Source organism: Cydia strobilella, chromosome Z, assembly GCF_947568885.1.
Source record: "Cydia strobilella chromosome Z, ilCydStro3.1, whole genome shotgun sequence".
Lineage (NCBI taxonomy): Eukaryota > Metazoa > Arthropoda > Insecta > Lepidoptera > Tortricidae > Cydia > Cydia strobilella.
The window spans coordinates 32,873,644-32,895,238 of NC_086068.1; the positions used below are offsets into that span (position 1 = coordinate 32,873,644).

A 21,595-nucleotide genomic window follows, 5' to 3' on the forward strand; every position below is an offset into this window, starting at 1 on the left:
TCGGACAACGCATAATAGATGGTTCCATACCTACATAAGTACAAAACAAATGAAGCAACAAAGAACCGTACAAGTAGAACGCGTTTTTCTGGGCAGTGAGAAAATTCCAAAACCTTCCAAGGACGAGTCGTGTGGTTCCGTACCATCACCCAATTTTTTAAGTTTATTTTTTTCCTACTCATACTCATACTCATTTATTAATAATATAATTACATATTACACGTCAACATATAAATTAAATTAGATACAATAATTTACAATTATTATCTTTATTTGTCTTTCATCTTAAGTTACTTATAGAGGGTCGGTTTTTTTGTCTAGAAGTTTTCTAGAAATCGATTTTCGCTCATGTGGTCTTGGACATGGGTATATTTGGTATCAGTGCATTCAGTATGATTTCCTTCTTCAACACAAATATATGAGATGACAAGCGCGAAAGTGGTGGGTGTAACGTCCACTGTCATCGTGAGGGGGCTTGCTCAATAAAACACAAGGTTAAGTTCCGTCCACGTACGACACGTCCACCGTCTGTCTGATCTACCCACAAAATGGTCATGACAGCTGGCGGCTCGCCGTGCACATTTATTTACGGATACATTAAATAGTTAGTAATTTTAAAGAATCTTACACTAGTGTCATTGTGAAGGACGAGGAATTGGAATTGGTTAATAGTATAGTTTTTCTTAGTATAACTTTAGATTCTAAACTCCAATGGGGTCCCCATATTGATACTCTTTGGAATAGACTGAGTTCTGCAGCTTTTGCAGTGAGCAAAATCCGTCAGTTAACTGATGTGAAAACAGCTCGATTAGTATATTTTAGTTACTTCCATAGCGTTATGTCATATGGTATTTTACTCTGGGGTGGTGCTTCAGAGATAAATACCATTTTTGTTCTGCAGAAGAGGGCTATTCGAGCAATATATAAAACTAGAGACCCGTTGCGGCGTCAACACGCCGCTAGAGTATGGTTCTAAAAGTTAGGTTGCCTGTCCACTGGAGCGGAGCGGTAAGCGGGAAAAAAAATCCAGCAATAGAATTTCATTAAAATTTCAGAGCAGAGATTTTTACTCGCTCATCGCTCCGCCACCTCGCTCCGCTCCTGTGGACAGGCAGCCTAAGACTGAACGCCTAATGAAATCAGGAAATGTGACGTCTTCAGATGAATCACTGGCTGTCACTATCTATTTGATGCTGACTATACCCACAGAATATGAAATCTTATACATAATTATCCATACTAATATTATAAATGCGAAAGTCTGTCTGTCTGTCTGTCTGTGTGTTACCTCTTCACGCTTAAACCGCTAAACCGATTTAGTTGAAATTTGGTATACAGATAGTTTGAGGCCCGGGGAAGGACATAGGACACATTTTATCCCAGAAGTCACCCCTCAAGGGGGTGAAAAGGGGGGTGGAAATTTGTATGGGGAATCAATAACCGCTCAACCGATTTAGATGAAACTTGGTATGGGGATGCTTTGAGCTGTGGGAAATGATATAAAATAACATTTATCCCCGAAATCATCCCTTAAGGGTGTAAAAAATGGGGTGGAAATGTATAGTGTGGACCAATTTGGGGGTGAAAAAAGGATGGATTAAAAAGCAGATTTGTTTAAGAATTAAGATACCCAAATTACTAATTCCACGCAGACGAAGTCGCGGGCAAAAGCTAGTTTCTTATAAAATGGCGACACGTTTGCATAATTTTAGCGGTATTATATTTTGGTCGCGTAGCACCTACCAGCATGTTTTGTGATCGTTACTTTTGATGCAAAAAAGACATAATTATTGTCTATCTTTTCGCATCTTTCTAAACTAAAAATCATGATACGCGATCGCGATATGAAGCGAGAAAGCGATATTGCTTTCTCGCTCTTACTTATGGGTGCGTCACACAATGACCTTGGTGCGGTGCGGTAATGTGTTAGCCGCTTTATAGCCGTATTTAACAGACTTAAAAGCCGTTAGAGACTACCACACCTCACCGCGACCTTGGTGCGATGCGGCGCACGTATCGATAGTGCGCAAGGTGGTCACCGTACGTACGTTAAGGACGCAGTTATAAGTTAGAGCGAGAAAGAAATATTATAGCCGTATTTAACAGACTATCGTAAAAGCCGTTAGAGACTACCACACCTCACCGCAGCCTTGGTGCGGTGCGGCGCACGTATCGATAGTGTGCAAGGTTGTCACTGTACATACGTTAAGGACGCAGCTATAAGTTAGAGCGAGAAAAATATATTTTGACCGCACCAATACGGCTTTTCGAGATATTCCTTTTCTCGCTCTCACTTATGGGTGTGGCGCACCAAGATCGCGGTGCGGTGCGGTAGTCTGTTACGACTTTTACACACGATCGCACATACGCCGCACTGCACCAAGGGCGCGGACCGATGCGGAAAATGGGGTTGGCCGGCCGAAATAATTAACAGAGGGCGCCAGCATAGCTTGCCCTGTCAATCCCTAGAATTGTGTCAAATTTTTGTTTTTTTAATGTCCTGGATGCCAGCCCTTTAAGCCAAATCTTATAGAAAAAGAGGCAAGCTATGATGGCGCCATCTCTGCAAACCTTTGACAGTTGCCAACCCCATTGGCTGACCGTTTACCTTAAAGATCCGACATCATTTAATATCCTCATAAGAACAAACCTCGCCGTACGTGCTTTTTGAAGTAAATATAGATGCTTTTCCCCACCGATTTGTATGGTTTATGGTGACCTGGTGGGCTACAAATTCTGTCCCTCACGGGCGCACGCGGTACGCTACTTCTATAGGATCCTACCTTCTATGTGCCAAAGCAACAATAAAATAAACATGTGTAATTTTGATGAGTACGATGTGGATTAGAACGTAGTGATTATCTGATTATATGCTCTTTGATGTGGATGACACATGTCTGACATGTTGTCAAACACAATAATAAAATTTTATGGTGTTTTAATATAATTTTTAGTGTGGTGTATGCATGTTACAGTCTCAAAACAAATATTTGAATGGATTAGATACCTTACATACATTGGATATAGGTTTGAGTTCAATTCAATCTCAAGTCAGAACAAAGGTCACGTGGTAAATTTTTTCAAATTAACTTTTTAGTACTTTTTCGGGAAAAAATCCAAAAACTAAGAGCTTATTGCAAATCTGTAGCATGAGACGATTCTAATGACATATAATTTATTAAAATCGAACCATAACTGTAGATCTGATGGGATGAACAAAAATCGGCCTCGCGTAATATACCTATATATATAGATGAACCATAGAGACTCACTTAGAGATAAATTTAAGGAAATTGACATAATGACAGTGCACTGTCAATATATTTATGAGAATATTCTGTATGTACATAAAAACATTGCCAGTTTTAAGAAAAACTGTGACATTCATAACATTAATACTAGAAAAAAGCATAAGCTTGCAGTACTTTTCACTCGGCTCCATAAAATTAAAAAATCATTCGTGGGTAACTGTGTAAGATTTCATAATAAACTTCCAAATGTCATCACTGAATTATCTGTTAATAAATTTAAAAAATATGTAAAACGTAAACTTATCTCTAAAGCCTATTATTATAGCACATATATATAGCACACACATGAATGATGAAACACCGTGGGATTGTGTTTGAAAATAATTAATAATTTATTATTGTGTTAATAATGATGAAATTGATAATTCAATGAATACCTATATTAGGTAATCCGTATTTTTTGACATTTAGATTTTTATTCTAGAAACTTTCTAGACTAGTATTTTTTTTACAATTTTGGTGTTTGACGATCCTTTTGTGAATTCTTATTATTAAGTTTGACATATCTATAATAATTCAATGTTTTTAAGAATAATAATAACTGCATCAATAAATTGATCTGATATTTAGATTAAGGTAATTTATAATGTAATTTCATATTATGAGAATAAATATCTAATCTAGAGTTTTGGATGATTCACGGTTAGTTTCACTAGACTTATATTGACCGGGATATAGACCGTGACGTCACGGTCTATATCCCGGTCAATATAAGTCTAGTAAATATCTAATCTAATCTAATCTATTTAAAACGTGACAATTTAAAAGTGCTTGTTGCTAGGCCTATTTGAACAAAGAATTGACTTTGACTTTGACTTTAACTTTGATTAGCTTTCATTTGGTACCCATATTGCTATAGTAAGAAAAAAAACAATCCCCCCGCTCCCTTTTTTCATTAGTGGGTGCCATTTTCAAAATTTATATGTATAGCCTTTCTCACTAACATAGTTTTGACGAATTCAACCACACCTCATATTTCAATAACCGTCCAGCCGTTTGGGCTGTAGGGCATGCGTTGATATTTTTGAGCCATTTGTCTGGATCGATATTTTTGCCTTCGACTTTACTTTGGGGCCTATTACGTCCATGGTTTTGGAGGACTTAGTCAATCGGTGGCTGGCGGAAAGCAGGCGTTCTTTGCTTCCTAGACGGGTACGGGGTACGGATGAACTTGCTAGTGTTAAAAGTGTGCCTGTGTGTGTGTACGTGTTTGGCGATGTTAACTATGTATTGTGATGGTAGTGTATGTTATTTTTTATAAAACGTTGTTTAACTTGGGGTAGACATGGATACTATTCTGACCGCACGTTTCTGTAAGACACTTCAATCACACTAAGGCTTGGACAGATTTTATTGTTTTCATTTCTCATGCTCTGAAAGAGGGTCATTGTTGTTCTAAACGGTGTGCAGAAAATGATACGTGTCTGCACTAGAACATTTTACGTTCGAAGTACGATTTTTTTAATTTTTTTAAGATAAGCAATTGAAATTTGAGTTTAAATGGATTTGTTATACAATTTTCATTCTGATATTTGACTCTCCATTCCATAAATAACGATACTTTTGTCTAAATTGTTAATTAAAAGTACCCTCAAGAAATACTATAAAAATGTATACTTAGTCATGTTTTAAAAAAAACACATGCATTTTACTTTCCTTGTATTCGAAATGAAAAGTAGAGTGTTTAACTCGGGTGAAAGGCATCATTTCTAACTCGGACTATTGGCGCAATCACTGCGTTCGAGCGCCAAAATACCACGGCAGAAATGAGTGCCTTCATCCCTTGGTTAACACTCTACTATTGTTGTGCAGTTATATTTTCTTTATTGTCATACCGAGTTTGAAGTTTGAGTCAAGTTAACCGTCCTAACTTTCGTAGCTAGTTAGTCGTTATCATCATCAGGCCCACTTCATCAAATTAATCGTTTTCGAGAGAGTCGTTTTTTTGTTTGAAAGGAGTTAACTCCAAGGTGGTCCCACATTAATCTGGTGCTGTTCTGATGATGGGATTCATGAGGAATTGAGGGAACTCCTCAATCTTTTAAGGCACATGCATGGTGATTCGGGTGTTTTCATAAGCAACTCGAGCATTTTCTCTCGAAAACTACCAATTTGATGAGCTGATGATGATGATTGTTTTGATGATTTCAGCTATTACTCCTGCACCCATGATCCGATTTGAGTAATTCTTTCTCTGTTTGAAAGAAGTTACCTACAAGGTGTTTTCGTAATATTTTTGGTTTTGATCTGATGATGGAATCCACGAGAAATTGAGGGAACTCCTCAATTTTTAAACACACATGTATGGTGATTTGGGTGTTTTCATAAGCAACTCGAGCATTTTCTCTCGAAAACCACCAATTTGATGAAGTGGACCTGATGATGATGATTGTTTTTGATGATAATGATGATGATTATTATTTAAATGTAGATTGTTCAGCGATTACTCGGGCACCCGTGATCCGATTTGAGTAATTCTTTTTTTGTTTGAAAGAAGTTACCTCCAAGGTGATCTCGTTCAAACCAATTTTCGGTGGAAATTTGCGTGGTAATGTACATCATATATTTTTTTTAGTTTTATCATTCTCTTATTTTAGAAGTTAGAGGGGGGGCACACATTTTACCACTTTGGAAGTGTCTCTCGCGCAAACTATTGAGTTTAGAAAAAAATATATATTAGAAACCTCAATATCATTTTTGAAGACCTATCCATAGATACCCCACACGTATGGGTTTGAAGAAAAAAATTTTTTTGTCTTTCGGTTCTAAGTATGGGAAGCCCCCAAAATTTTTTGGGTTTTTTTTCTATTTTTGAGTGAAAATCTTATTGCGGTTCACAGAATACATATACTTACCAAGTTTCAACAGTTCATAGTTCTTATAGTTTCGGAAAAAAGTGGCTGTGACATACGGACGGACAGACAGACAGACAGACATGACGAATCCATAAGGGTTCCGTTTTTTGCCATTTGGCTACGGAACCCTAAAAAGACATTACACAATACAGACTTTTTCTTCTTAACTATTTCTTAGCGTTCATGTCTGTTTAGTAATTAAGACGGTCTAAGATGCAAACGTTTTGCTACCGGACCATTTAGCGTTTATGTCTATTAAGTAATAAGGACATTTGAAGATAAAGAAGTTTTGCTGCTAGATCATTTTAAATTGTAACATTCTAAGATCCAGACGTTTTGCTAAAGAGGCATTTAGCATTCATGTCTATGTAGTCACAAAGACATAACACAATCCAGACATTTCAGCTATACTGTCCTTTAGCGATAAGGTAAATTTGATAGTAACCCGGTGTGAGTGGTGAAGGTAGAGGGTGTTTGGGGGGTTTGAGGTTGGGGGTTTAAGGGCGGTGTGTTGATGGGTCGGGGACTGAGGGATTGGGAGTTGAAGGATTGGGGGTTAGGAGTTAAGGGGTCTGGGGTTAAGGGTCGGAGAATGGCGGTTGAAGGGTTGGTGGTTTAGGGTCGAGGGTTTCTTGTGCGTGTGAGCAGGGGTTGATGTGCTGTGAGGTTGAGTGATCGGGGGGTTTGAGGGATTGGGTCAATCACGGGGCGGAGAATGGATTTAGTGTAGTGACAGGAACGATTTCCTAGACCGACTTGAGGAAAATCCTGATTATTTATTAAAATTTACGAGTTTAGAGTTAAACATGGCTATGTTTTTTATTCATACGTCACCCTCTTAACAATGCCTTAAAACTAAAAATGGAAAAATAAAAAATTAAAAAAAAAGATAAACCGACTTCAAAAAGGATGAAATAAAATATTATCTTTTTAGGGTTCCGTATTTAAGTATATGCTTAAAGTACTAAGTTAACTTACATGTTTGAAGTCTGTGCCAAGCCAAGTAGTAACAATACAAGTCAAAAATAATCAGCTTTATGTCTATAAATCCTATTCCAACTGGTTTAATATTATTAACTTGAAAGTAATTCTGTCGGCCTGTTTGTTGTTACCTTTTCATGGCTTAACAACTGAACTTCTGGCTGAACTGCTCAATTTTGAAATGAAGCATCGCCGCGGAGTCGATAACGTTATACCTGACGCTCTTTCTCGCGCTGTCCCAGTCAATGCTATTTCTTTAACCAATTCCATAACTAACACGAATGATGATTGGTATAAACGAATCTACAACGGTTGCCTTAATTCTCCGAGTAATTACCCTAATCTTCAAATTAAAAATAATTCTTTGTTTCGGCCATGTAAGTATGTATGTATGTATGTATAAACTCTTTATTGTACAAAGACATAGAACACAAATATGGCACAGAAATAGGCAGTACAAAGGCGAACTTATCCCTTTAAGGGATTTCTTCCAGTTAACCTTTGAGTAGATGAGAATTGATGAAGAACGGTAGACAAATATAGCACTGCGTACAATAGACTACAGGAAAGTCAATAAATTTATAAAAGAGGGCGAAAATAAATAAAATAAGATAAAAATTTGAAGTAACAGTATAACAAATATATATAATACCTACGTTATATATAATAAATATACATCTATAGTCACAAACAGTTAATTCTGATCCAGCCACAGTTTCCTTAACTGCCCCTTAAGCGATGCAACGGACCGCGATTTCCTTAAGGAGGGAGACAACTCATTCCAAAGCTGAACCGCTCGTACCGCAAAAGATTTACCATACGCACTAGACCAAATTTGTAAGTCCAAATTTGATCAACTTACTTCGGAACTTGATTGGAAAGAGGTAGTGGTGCCAAGCGAATTTCTTTGCTTGGAACTGGCTTTAGCTGAAATTTGGCATGAAGGTTCCTTGAATTGTTTTATATTTTGAAATGTAGTCCTATGGATAAGGGACAGGAAATAACTCAGGCCCAATACCTTCACTTGCATGCTATGGACTGTTCAAAAATTAGTAAAAAATGCTCTTTAAAACATACAACGGCAAATAAACGCATTGGATTTACACTAATTTGCCGACAAACATAGTACGGATTGTACCAAGAAGGTTCGACTGTGTGTTCTGAAATGTGTTTTTAGGTACCTACAGAAAGTTCGTTCATTGTCGTCATGTAAGGCAATACAACGTTACTTACTTATACATATAGCCGGCATAGCCGCATCCTTATCAAGTCGCACCAAATTACTATGAATCTAAAGGCACCGTCAATAGAACATGCCAATAATGTAAACAATTATGGTTTGTTTACTCGTACATTATTTGCAATTTCTATATTGACGACGACTTTATGGTACAAAATTTGGCTTGGCACCGACTTCAAACATATCAGTTGGTAACGCATAATTATACTTAAATATGGAACCCTAAGAAGGATAATATTGTATTTCATCCTTTTTGAAGTCAATTTATCTTTTTTTTAAGCTTTTATTAATTGTTCTGGAAGATGCGAGGATTCAAAATATTTCATTTGATTAATTTAATAGCCGTTTAAAATATTTTTACACAATTTTCAATCGTGGCTGAATGCCGGACGAGTCCGTGCCTTCGATGCCTAACCAGTCAAAAAATGACAATATGGCGGACGAATGTCTGAAATGTCACCGTATTATTTTGCTTAAAATTTAGTTTTTTAGTGTACCGTACCCAAAGGGTAAAACGGGACCCTATTACTAAGACTCCGCTGTCAGTCGGTCTGTCTGTCTGTCTGTCCATCTGTCACCAGGCTGTATCTTATGAACCGTGAAAGTTAGACAGTTTAAATTTTCACAGATGATATATTTCTGTTGCCGGTATAACAATAAATACTAAAAAACAGAATAAAATAAATATTTGAGGGGGCTCCCATACAACATACGTAATTTTTTTGCCGTTTTTATAGATAATGGTACGGAACCCTTCGTGCGCGAGTCCGACTTGCACTTGGCCGGTTTTTTTTTGCATGTGTGATGAAAAACATTGTAATTCCGGTGGGTAAACATATTGCAAACTCGAGTCTTTAATTCACTCCAGCCTGCGGCTGTCGTCTCTAGATCTATAGACCTCGTTTGCAAAATTGTACTTACCCCCCGAAAATCACTCCACATGTTTTACTCGGTACCGAGGAGCATCATCGAAAGCTCGCGTTGGCGGACCGGCGCAGACTACGGGCTGCAGCTTTTTTGTAAACATGAAAAAAATATTAAAGTGAAGCTTAATAAAGACTCAATAGGGGATATTACTGCAATGTACTGCCACCAGAGTGCAGCACTAGCCTTTTTAGTAAACCATACAGTAACTTATACATACCGTACCTTTAACAGGTTTTTGACAAGTTTTCAGAGATAATAAAATATGACATTGATGCATCAAGGCGGTTTGTTTACAGAGGGCCTACCGGGAAACGCGAATCCGAAATTTCGCTATCTGTCTCTTTATCGCTCGAATATGCAAGAGTGACAGAGATGTTAGATAAAGTAATTTCGATTTCTTGTTTCGCGATAGACCCTCAGATTGTGGTAGTAGCGCCCTCTGCGCAATTCTAAGGCCTATTGACTTCCTTGGAAATATATGACCCGCCAAAAGCTTCTATGTGTTGTCCGTTCTCTAGAAAAAATTGCCAGTAATTGACATTAAAAAATATTTTACAACAGCAACTTTGGGCTTCGTCTATACAAGTCCGGGAACAAAACCAATTATTTTATCAAATATTTTGATTTGTATTTATAAAGTAATCACACTACTACCTATATGTAAATAATTATTTATTTTTTGATATAAATTTTTATCTATTTGAGTTTATCTTTGTCTATGTTAATAAAATCTACAGAGGGTTGACGGGCCTCTACCCTCCATAATAACATTTAAAAAAAGTCTTTGTCAATAAGCCTTGCACTTGGGTCTGGCTGGTAAGAACTAAGAACATAGACAAAATCTGTAATGTCAATGCTGTCATTAATGTCATTGAACGCAAAAACCAAAAAGTAAAGTAAGTATATAGGTAAAGAGAGCCCACTTGAAGCACTTTATGGAAACTCATTTGAAAGCACCATCTCTGTTGTCTCCCAAAACTAACTATGTATGTTTGCGTGCACAACTACATATACATACGTAAGTGTACTTTCGTCTTACATAATATTAGGTCTACTTGGGCGGTTTACAAGTCAATTTTTTGTTTCATTTCTTGTAACTTATCAATGATTTTTGAGTACAAGATATCGAACAAAATAAATGACTCGTAAACCGCCCAAGTAGACCTAATATTATGTAGAAAAAAGGTTTTAAAGTGGAATGAATATAACAAAAACATATTAGTAAAGTAAGTCTTTTTATTGCCTTAAATTTGGTATACAAAGATAGTACCTTTAATAAGAGCAGATGTAAGTACCAAGTATTTTGATTCCACCGCTTGCAGCTTCTGACTCTATATCCATTTTCTTTGCAATTTAAGTATTCTATTCTATTCTATTCTATGTGATAATTCGGATCCATCTTGTAGCTTAAGAATTTCAGACACATGTATTATCTCTTGTTTAAGCAGTTACCTCCATAGATGCGCTCTAGTAAAATTCCTCTCACGTGTCTTTAGCGGAATCAAATCCTACGATTTTTTGCAGAATGTCATCAGACATGTTTTTCGTAAACAAAATTAAAATTGCGCTATTATATTTTCGAATATAAAAATGTCTTTTCCCCTCACTAGCTCGCTAAGTTGTCTTTTATCCTTCAAAACAAGCGGGGAAAAACGCGTTTTATTCACTAGTGGGGAAAGTAATTTGACCTTGGATGGAACGTGTTTAAGTAGCTTGACAGATAACAAAACGTAAAACGCTCATGATAATGGTTCGTTCGATATTAATTATCATTAAATAAATGGTTTGAGAATCTAATAAAAAATACCAAATTTAGCTTTATTTAATGATTTTAAGTCATACACCTTAAAATTCCATAAGAAACGTTTTTTTTATAATGATGTTAAATATAATTCTGAACGCACAATTTGAGTCGATGCAATTTTAAAACGCATCGTTGACATTTCATACGTCAGAAATGTCAACATTGTCCACAATTTTTTTACTTAAAAACTTTTCTCACCGACTCGCGTAAAAATACACAACTTCAGAGTTTTCTGTTATAATATCGTAAAATAATTAGTGATTCCAGTGATGAAGATGATCTAACGCCTGTGGATGTTGCACTTTCCTCGCTATAGTGAGGTGAAAAGTTTTGTGTTACACACGGGTGCAAATGTATTTTACTTCTCGTGTTTCAATTCTACACTCGCGGGTAAAATACAACTTTGCACCCTTGTATAACAAATAAATATTTCATCGCTCGCTGCAGTGAGCACCAACGATGATGGCTCCAGGTGTTGTAATATTGGGAGGCTAATTTCCCTATTCTCGTGTTTAATGCTTGCTCCATATTTTTACTTGGTTATACTTTCAAATTAAAAGAGAAAAAATAACCTTATATAACTGTTTTCGACAGTTAATTCGTCTGACAGTAAACAACAGTGTCAACAGTTGCCGTTGCTGGGTAACCAACATTATAAATAAAGAAAGGTCTTGACACACTAGTTATATTCAACCTTCTATCGAACGATTCATGATGTATTCATGCCTTAAAATTGTATCAATTTTATAGTGACATCTGGTGCCGTAGTTTGCAAAATCGAAAGCATCGGAATTCGACTTTACGCAAAAGTAGGTTGTCTGGGAGCAAGATATAGAAATCGCCTGCATCTTTACTGACGTTAACTACATTTCTAGTGTCCCCCCCCCTGGCAAAAACATCAAAGTTTTCATTTCCATATAAAACGTCTAACTAACGATTTATTTGCTTAAAATATTTTTATTTATTAGTTTTAAAAATTTAAACTAATCATGCGTGATATGCGCGAGCAACGTATGCTAAATGCGTCTCGCACAGACTCGGTTAAATTTGAACCGTTGTAGTAATAAACCAGAAACAATAATTATTTCAAGGTAAGAAGTATATAAATCTTTAAAAAAAATAAGCGTACTACTTATTGCCAAATTCAAATATAATAATTTAATCTTACTATCCCTTTAAGTCCCGCGGACGCTATATTGCGTTCGAAAAAATAGATGTAAAACCTCACATTGTTTAAGCTCAAAGCTGGCAAATTTAGACCCCTGGTAGCAATTTTAAGCGAGATTAGTTATTAGGAAGTTAGGTAATATTGTTTAATTTGCGACTGTTTTGTTTTAGAGAGTGAATCAACAGGTGGCTTGAGCGTGTGATGATAGTATAAACCTGGACCGTCATATATAATATATTTAAAAAAGCTCGAAGGGCAAGGATCTACCGCATATCCAGACCAGTTTCCCGGTGACCAAGACCACGGATTAATAAATAGTTTCTACGTAACAGATACATCATTCCCATACAAAAGCGAAAATACCTACGCTATAATAGCCTACAAAATCTTAATAATAATACCTGCTGCTCAGGACGAGAAGAAATGTACCATAAGTACGCGCACAAAGAGTCGAGACTGTGTTGCCCGCCGTGCGAGTCACGTGCCAACGCGTCATCGTAAGAATGCGCTAGGGTTGTACTGTTACTTATTTTGTTATTGTAATAAAACGAATGTTGCGAATGAACCATATTTTTTTATTAGTCAATCAAATATTTAAAAACAACACTTATAATACCCGACTCAAAAAACTCCTTAATTTACGATTTATCTACTTATGTTCAAAGAAATAAATGGTGACTGTTGTAGATTTACAATAACAATATGTAGGTAGTCTTAATCTTAGATATTATCATATGTGGGTAGCACCAATAAATCAGTGTTTGACCAAGCATCTTGTCTTTCACTACAGTGACAAAATTCATAATGATAGATTTAAAATACTACTCACCTTTCTTTTTCTCTCGGAAATGAAAAAAACGACAGATTTTCTTTTGTTTTTTGACTTTTACACCCATCTACTGCACAATAATTACGTGGTATCGGTATTTCGAAGCGTAAGCGCGGGAAACGTGCGGTGCGAGCGCTCAGGCGGGCCTTCGGCGGCCCTCTGTCGGTTGTATCGTCGACGATACGCCGAGCGGTAGGCATATAGCGCGTGGCCTTGAGCGAGTGAAGGAGGCCTGCCAAGACCGCTGCGCTGTGGAGTAGAAAATGTCCGATAACCGGATAGATGTAATAACAACTTTAGTTGCCATTTGCCATAATCAATGTAAGTATTTATTTTGTTTTGGACTGATAGATGTGATGTGATCACAATTTACATGAACTGCAATTGTGGTGTGTGTCTGTGTGACCATATGTTCCAAATATACTTAATATGTTTTAGGTAAATATATAAAAACCCATATTAAAAGCATTATTATATTTGACAAGCCCACCACTTCAGTGGCAATAAGTTTTTAAATAAATATTATAAACAAATTCCACAGTTAGTTCAACAAGCCCCGTCCGATGCATAATTTTGTATAGTATACTTTTTTCTGCCTTGAATTTTTTTCGAATCAAGCTGTTTTGATCCTACGTAATAGGAATGAAAATATTTATTTATATCGTAATTAATAACTGTGCAGTGTCTTTTTGTATTGTAAGAATTTCTAAATATAATAGAAATCATTCTCTTCACATATTTTTTTATTTATTTGAAAAATAAATTAATCCCAACAAAAACAAAAAAGAAAAAATACAAAAAGAAATTCCCTTGCTGGGATTCGAACCCAGGACCATTAGCTACCTGAATTGGATTACTACTAATACCCGCTAGGCTAAACGGGTTGCCAATTTTAGTTTATGCTATACAACCAGAGCGCCACTAGTATAAACGAACTTTTGAAAGGGACATTTTTTTGTATGGAGTTATCCTTCTTCTCCTAGTGAGTATTATATTCTTTGATACTAGTCCTTTAAGTCTCACTCAAACAAAACTTAACAAAAAACAAAAACTCAACAAGGCAGAAATCACCACGGAGCAAAAAGAACATCCTAAAGGGCCCTCCACACTCATGCGCGAATCACGGCGCGAAGCCGCGAACGCGAGTGTGGAGCCTAGTTCGCTAATCAACGAACAAGGCTCCACACTCGCGTTCGCGGCTTCGCGCTGCGATTCGCGCATGAGTGTGGAGTGCCCTTAACACTCGGAACAAACGTCGGATGTCGAATGAGATTGAGAAACAAACAATTTTACGCAGTGACAACCACACTGTCGTAGTTTTTTTGGTCTTGAATTCCAGTTTCGAGTATATAATAGGAGATTTTTTCTCTTTCCATTAGCCGAAGTCAAAAAGTTCATCTGATAACAGCTCTAATACATACATATGTAAGTAGACATTGCTCATATTTTTCGTTTTAAAATAGTTGCAGTTTTTATTTAGCAGTTTATATCAACAATATCAACTGTGTATTTGAAGTAGGTAGGTATATTAAAGTTTCATTGTCATGCTAGCCATAGCGTTTAAATAATTATGTCGTTATGAAATATTTAAAGAGGCAGCACGGGAGGGCCGGGCCGGGACGCGGGATTGGCACTCACGGCCGAGTTACGAGTGTGAGAGTGTGCACCTGGTGAGCGTCAGGGTGGCGGTTGGACCTCGGCGATTTCAACGAAATATTTATAAACTGTACCTTCAGTGTAGCTCAGTGTACCTTTAATAAAAACCAGTGTATACCGATTTCTAATAATAGTTTACGGAGGTACACTGAAGGTACACTACAAATACATATATTTCGCGTGAAATAATGCAAGATTTCATAGGTCCACTCGCCAACCTGACATCAGGATGGCGGGTGGACCTTGTTTTGAGCCTAGCTCGTTTTAGTGATAGATATACCGATTTCTAATAAAAGTTAACGGAGGTGCACTATAAATAAATACATTTCGCGTGAAATAATGCACGATTTCATAGGTTCACCTGCCAACCTGACGTCAGGTTGACGGGTGGACCTATGAAATCTTGCACTATTTCACGCGAAATGTATGTATTTGTAGTGTACTTTTTACAAAAACTCACGAAAACTTATTAGAAATCGGCATATATACACCTTAAACGAGATATTTCACAAATAAGGTCCACCCGCCATCCTGACGTCAGGTTGGCAGGTGAACCTATGAAATCGTGCATTATTTCACGCGAAATGTATTTATTTATAGTGCACCTCCGTTAACTTTTATTAGAAATCGGTATATCTATCACTAAAACGAGCTAGGCTCAAAACAAGGTCCACCCGCCATCCTGATGTCAGGTTGGCGAGTGGACCTATGAAATCTTGCATTATTTCACGCGAAATATATGTATTTGTAGTGTACCTTCAGTGTACCTCCGTAAACTATTATTAGAAATCGGTATATTTATTTTATTTTTATTTATTTTAAACTTTATTGCACAGTAAGAATATACAGTGACAAAAGGCGGACTTAATGCTACACGGCATTCTCTACCAGTCAACCTTTAGGCCAAACAGAGAAACATAGTTGGTGCGGGGTATGTAAAGAACACCAAAACTAAATGCTTTAATAGACACAAATATAAATGTAATATGTAAATAAAATAAATATATACAACAATAAATATATAAATATCAATAAATATAAATAAATATATATATGTATATATATGTATGTACCTGCTACTAAATTTACTATGCAGACACTTAATCGTGAGACTTTTCAAAAAGATACTTGCGCAGCTTGCGCTTGAACGTCAACTTAGTCTCGGCTTGTCGTATGCTGAGAGGCAAATCATTCCATAGACGGGTGGCTTGCACGGTGAATGAATTGGTCGTAGCACCAGAGCGGTGGTGCGGGATAGCTAAAATAAGTTTACGAACGGTGCGAAGTTCGCATCCTGGTCGAGCAGTTACAAATTTAAATTTAGATCGCAAGTATTCTGGCGCCACTGGGTCAAAAAGAATGGAGAACAGGGTGCATACAATTTTGAGACTTCTGCGCTCACGAATGCGAAGCCAGTTGAGTTGTCGGCGAAAGGCGGTTACGTGGTCATACTTGCGAAGGCCATAAATGAACCTAATACAGTTCTTCAATACTCGGTCGAGCTTGTCCAGTAATCCTTGCGTCACATTAGTGCAGCACACATCACAATAATCAATGACAGGTAACACCAGAGCTTGAATAAGGAGAGTTTTGGTAGAGATCGGTAGAAAATGTTTAAACCTATACAGTGATCGCAAGGTATACGCAACTCTTTGACACATATCGGACACCTGGGGTTCCCAGGTCAGGCCACAATCAAACAGCAATCCTAGGTTTTTAATTTTTGTGGAAAAAGGGATGACAATGTTTTCGAAGAGAATCGGTGCAACATTCGTGAAAATCGGTATTTAGGACCAGGCGTGGACTCCCGATAATGATAGCCTGACACTTGGAAGGGTTCACAGCTATTCCGAAGTCTTTGGACCAAGATGAGATGCGATTGAGGTCATCATTTAATCTCGAGATAGCCTCGTCCACGTCATCAAGCCTCGATTGGGTGTAGAGTTGTAGGTCATCGGCATATAAATGGTAGGAGCACTTAATTTTGGTCGTAATCAAATTAATAAAAACGGAAAAAAGCAAGGGAGAAAGTATACTACCCTGAGGAACGCCCGAAGTTAGGTTGCACCAGTCGGAAAGCGATTGATCAGCTCGGACGGCCTAGCGGCGTCCCTGCAGGTAGGATGCAAACCACTCAGCCACTGACGACGAGATATTTAGGTGGTTAAGTGAAGCAAGGAGGAGATCGTGATTTACTGCGTTGAATGCGTTCGAGAAGTCAATCAGGACCAAGACAGTAACTAGTGAAGATTCAATGCCATACCTCACATCTTCAACGACACTTAGCAGCGCAGTGGTGGTACTGTGACCAGGGCGGAAACCTGACTGTAGCGGTGAAAGTAGATGGTTGGAAAAGATGTGGGCAGACAGTTGTTTATGAACAACAGCCTCGAGGACCTTTGATAGGAACGGAAGAATAGAAATTGGGCGGAACTCTTTAAGTGGGACTAGGGGTTTTCGGGAGAGGGATAACAAAGGCATTACGCCACGCAGAAGGGAAAATACCCGAAGACAATAAAAAGGTTACAATGTAAGTGATGATTGGTACAATGTTTTCTAAAATGTTTATTATCATGAACCTACTTATCTCGTCATGTCCGATCGCATTCGACTTTACTCGTCGTCAGTAGCCGGGGTGAAAGAGAATGTAGTTATAGATGGAAACGGCAGAGTACTGATGAAAGATAAACTAAGAGACTTTGTAGTGGGGTCTAAAGAAGAAGTTTTAGAAAAATGATTGTTAAAATCGTTTAAAGGGAATGGTAAAGAATTAGAATTACACTGAGAGCTACCCACACCAATAGATTTTAGAAACTTCCAAGTGTCAGCAGGTGAAGAGACAATAATATTATCGTGAATATGTTTCCGTTTCGCAGCTCGCACTATCATGTTGCATCGATTCCTAGCAGTTTTATAAGCGGTCTAATTGTCATTCCACCTATGTTTTTTAAACTTAGTGAATGCTCGATCACAGCTCGTCATTGCAATTCGGACCGATCGAGTAATCCAAGCAGCGGGTGGTCGCTTCACTTTCACACGGACGGGTGCGTGAGTGTCAAATAGTTTTAAAACCGCCGCGTTTAGTGAGTCGACCGCCTCGTCAACCGTCGGTGCTGTAAGTGTGGGTGTCCAGTCAATCGCGCAGGCATCACGTTTCAACGCATCAAGCCTAGCAAAACTACGCAGTTTAATTGAGACCGGATGCATCTTAGGAGGTCGAACCTCAGATAGACAAGATCATGGCGTGAGAACCCTGGAGCCGCAAACTGACCTACTTTGCTCACGTAGTCACTCGAGGAAGTCAATATGAGATCCAGCCAAGAGTCCGATGTGTCAGGATTGAAATGAGTGGGATTTAAAGGCAACACATTAAGGGCCGCAGATTCAATGATGGACAATAATTTCCGAGAACGGGTATTGTTTTTCAAAAGATCGGTGTTAAAATCGCCCATGATTATGTGATGTGTGCCCAATGTTATGAAAGACTCGAGCAGTAGTTCTAGTGATAAAAAATAATCTACTGTAGATGGACAATAAACTACCCCCAGAACCATCTTTGCCCCCTTAATATTTACTTCGACGACCAAGTGCTCCATTGAATTAGAAAATTGAGAAGGAGACGACGACAAAATATTGAAGAGGATATCACTGCGCAAATACATGGCACCACCGCCTCCGCCTTTGCCCGTGCGGTCGTTATTTATCCCTAAAACGAGATATTTAACAAAAAAGGTCTCGCCATCTTGGCGGGTGGACCTATGAAATCTTGCATTATTTCACGCGAAATGTATGTATTTGTGTACTTTCAGTGAACCTCCCGAAACTTTTATTAGAAATCGGTATATCTATCCCTAAAACGAGCTAGGCACAAAGCAAGGTCTGACTGATTCCATCCTTACGTCAGAATGGCGGGTGGACCTTTTTTTTAATATCTTGTTTTAGAGAGAGGTACACTGGTTTTTATTAAAGGTACACTGAGGTACACTGAAGGTACAATATGTTATTTCGTTGAAATCGCCGAGGTCCACCCGCCATCCTGACGCTCACTGCACCTGCCCTCCCTAGACCGCTCGGCGCCGCGCGCCGCCGCCCGCCACCTCCTTGGCCGCTCGAAAGGCCTCGCCTGCCGTCACAGCATTTTCAGCCAGTCGCGCTTCGCGCTTCACGCGTGAGACTCGCTGTACGCTGCTTTACGCTGGTCGTCTCGGCCGCATTTTTTATCATCCACTCAAAATCATTACTAGCACCTATTTTGTTTTATTTAGTCCTTTATAATTTCGGTATCTGTGGGTCTGTTACACTTAATACTTGACCTTTGGAATCAATTTCACTGACCTGGTTCTGTTTTCAATCCATTATCCATTTTTTGTGCTATATCACCTAATTTCATGTCACGAATTGGATAACAAGTGGGTAAGCAAATATTATTAACTTACGTAAATTAATTAATGTAACTGAAATTACCATTTGTAATATAATAAGTTACTCACTTTAATTGCCTTTGCGATCGTTTTAAACGTATAACTTAGGTACTTAAGCTGTAATTTTACTTTGGACAGTTTCGTATGCTTATAATATAAATAATCAAGCAAAGCTTTCTCAAGTGTGTCAATAAATTGTTTGTTCTTTTTTTAATTTATTACTCTAGCCTAATATTCCATTTTGTTAGAGGCAGGTACGTAGGTAAGTATATTAATATCCCCGTTTTAAACCCCGTTGGAAACAGGTTTTATGTTTAAATGTTCACTGTCTAGAAATTCCCATAGAAAGTGACCCATTTTCATTGATCTGCAGTGTAGTTAATGAGTGGATCCGAACAAATTTCACACGTCCGTTCTATAGGTTATAAGTTTGATTCATTTGCTGCACCAATGATAAAGCTTAGAACATGTTAACCTTGACCAGATGCTACAGCACCACCTGTTATTTGCAGGATACCCTACTCCTTACCAGCTTATAGCAGTTAGGCTAAAGGATGTGTATAAAGATACAAAACGTATTCGCGTGAACTAAATCAAATACATAAATACACGGTATTTTTTTTTAACTCCGTTAACTATGGCTAAGTACATTTAAGGAAACTGAATGGCATAGTAATTTTTTTTTCGTAAAAGTAATTAATAGCGTTATTGTAACACTGACATTATACATATTTAAATCCATCAAACAATTGAAAACTATTACATATCAATAACATTTCGAATATCGATCTCCGAGATAGTGGGTACTTACTTGCGTTTAGTAGCACATGTAGTTTCATACTAAACACTAACCAATATGTAAACAGGCCCTAAGGCAAGTGTACACGCTCGTAGGGGCCGTATCAGATACAAGTAAATTATTGATTATCTTCAAAATACAGTTTTTTTTGAGAAAGTTACTTAATTTAAACTCAGGAATGCACCCTTGAAACAGTTGAAACTAACGGACTATTAAATAAAACACCGTGTATAAGATTTTTTTACGAACGAATATGGGTACTTCTGGGGCCTATCCCACGAAACATAACAAGTGAACAATTCGACAATATTGTTAAATTGTAAACATAAATACGTACCACAATAATTTTACATAATTATGTCACATGTACAAGTGTACAATTTACAAATATTTTGGACCCGTAACACAAAACATGGAAGGTATGTCAAGATAACATACATAATTGTGGCATATGTAGAATAATTAATTTATTTTATTTTAAAATACATTAAAGGTATTGAAATAACGGACAAAGTAAACTAAACATTAAAACGAAACTATATCTAATAAGCAGTCACTCTAGTAGGCTCCATAAATATGTGGTTGAGATTACATGATTTGTAAAGATTAAACAATCTACAAGTTACTGTTGAATTTTCCAAAATATTTACATTAAAGTCGCCGCATATAAGTAATTCTTACTAGAAGGTTATACTTTAAGTACGACAGATTCCATTATGCTTTCAAATATTTCAAAATTCTTTAAAGGCGGCCTATACACACAGACAACAATAAATTGCTCCAATTCTACTGCACTTAGTTCTATAGTCCGTTCAACAGACATAGATACAATGTCCTTACGTTCCTTAAATTTTAACTGACTATTTAATATAATTAACGACCCACCATGTAAGGAACTAAGTCTGGTGAACGAACTTCCCACCTGGTGGTTATTAAATTGAGGCATTAATTCATTATTAGTTAACCAATGTTCAGTTATATATAAAATATCAATATTAAAGTCATTCAAAAAAAGTTTAATCTGTAAATCTTTTCCTCTAATACATTGAATGTTTTGATGCACCAGGTGGATATACTTTCCAGTTTTGCAGTATTTTTCATTTGATTTAATAAAAACTAAATTGCCAGAGACAGATCATTTTATCTTAAGAGCTAATTTAAATTATTGGTTATGACTGGAACAAAAACCAAGTTCATACCAGACTGCTCAAAAGAAGCAGGATTAACTGCCAAATTTTTGGCAGAAATGTCAAACAAATATGATAGCGATAAATAACTTACCTTTAATCCAAAAAACCATAGGCATATGGTATTTGCTAACAAATTTGTTAGTGTCAATTATACTAAACTTACTACTATATGTACAAAGACTATATAGAGATATATTCAACTTATGTCTAGTGTTATTTTCTGCCTCTGACATCTGCTCACAATAGGGGAATGTGAAAAAAATTATTTCATGAACTGCAAGTGAGTTTAACTGTTTAAAGTATTTAATTAAATGATTTTTATTCACATTACCCCTATTCCCCATGAGAATAAGCAGTGTTGTCTTTGAATTAATGTTACTGTCATTTAAAATCTGTATTATGATATTTTCAAAG

At 37.2% G+C, this 21,595-nt stretch overlaps 1 protein-coding gene across 4 annotated transcripts in view; it reads left to right on the forward strand.

Moving 5' to 3' along the window:
* The window catches only part of LOC134754152 (diacylglycerol kinase eta), a 259,912-nt gene that overhangs the window by 22,725 nt on the left and 215,592 nt on the right, over positions 1–21,595 (forward strand). For 2 of the 4 annotated variants that reach the window (XM_063690257.1, XM_063690258.1), the window contains exon 1: positions 18,904–19,184. The exons of the other annotated variants lie outside the window; for them this stretch is intronic. The gene's annotated coding sequence lies outside the window, so the exon portion shown is untranslated. Of the gene's footprint in view, positions 1–18,903; positions 19,185–21,595 lie in introns of those variants that run through there. 4 annotated transcript variants of the gene reach the window in all.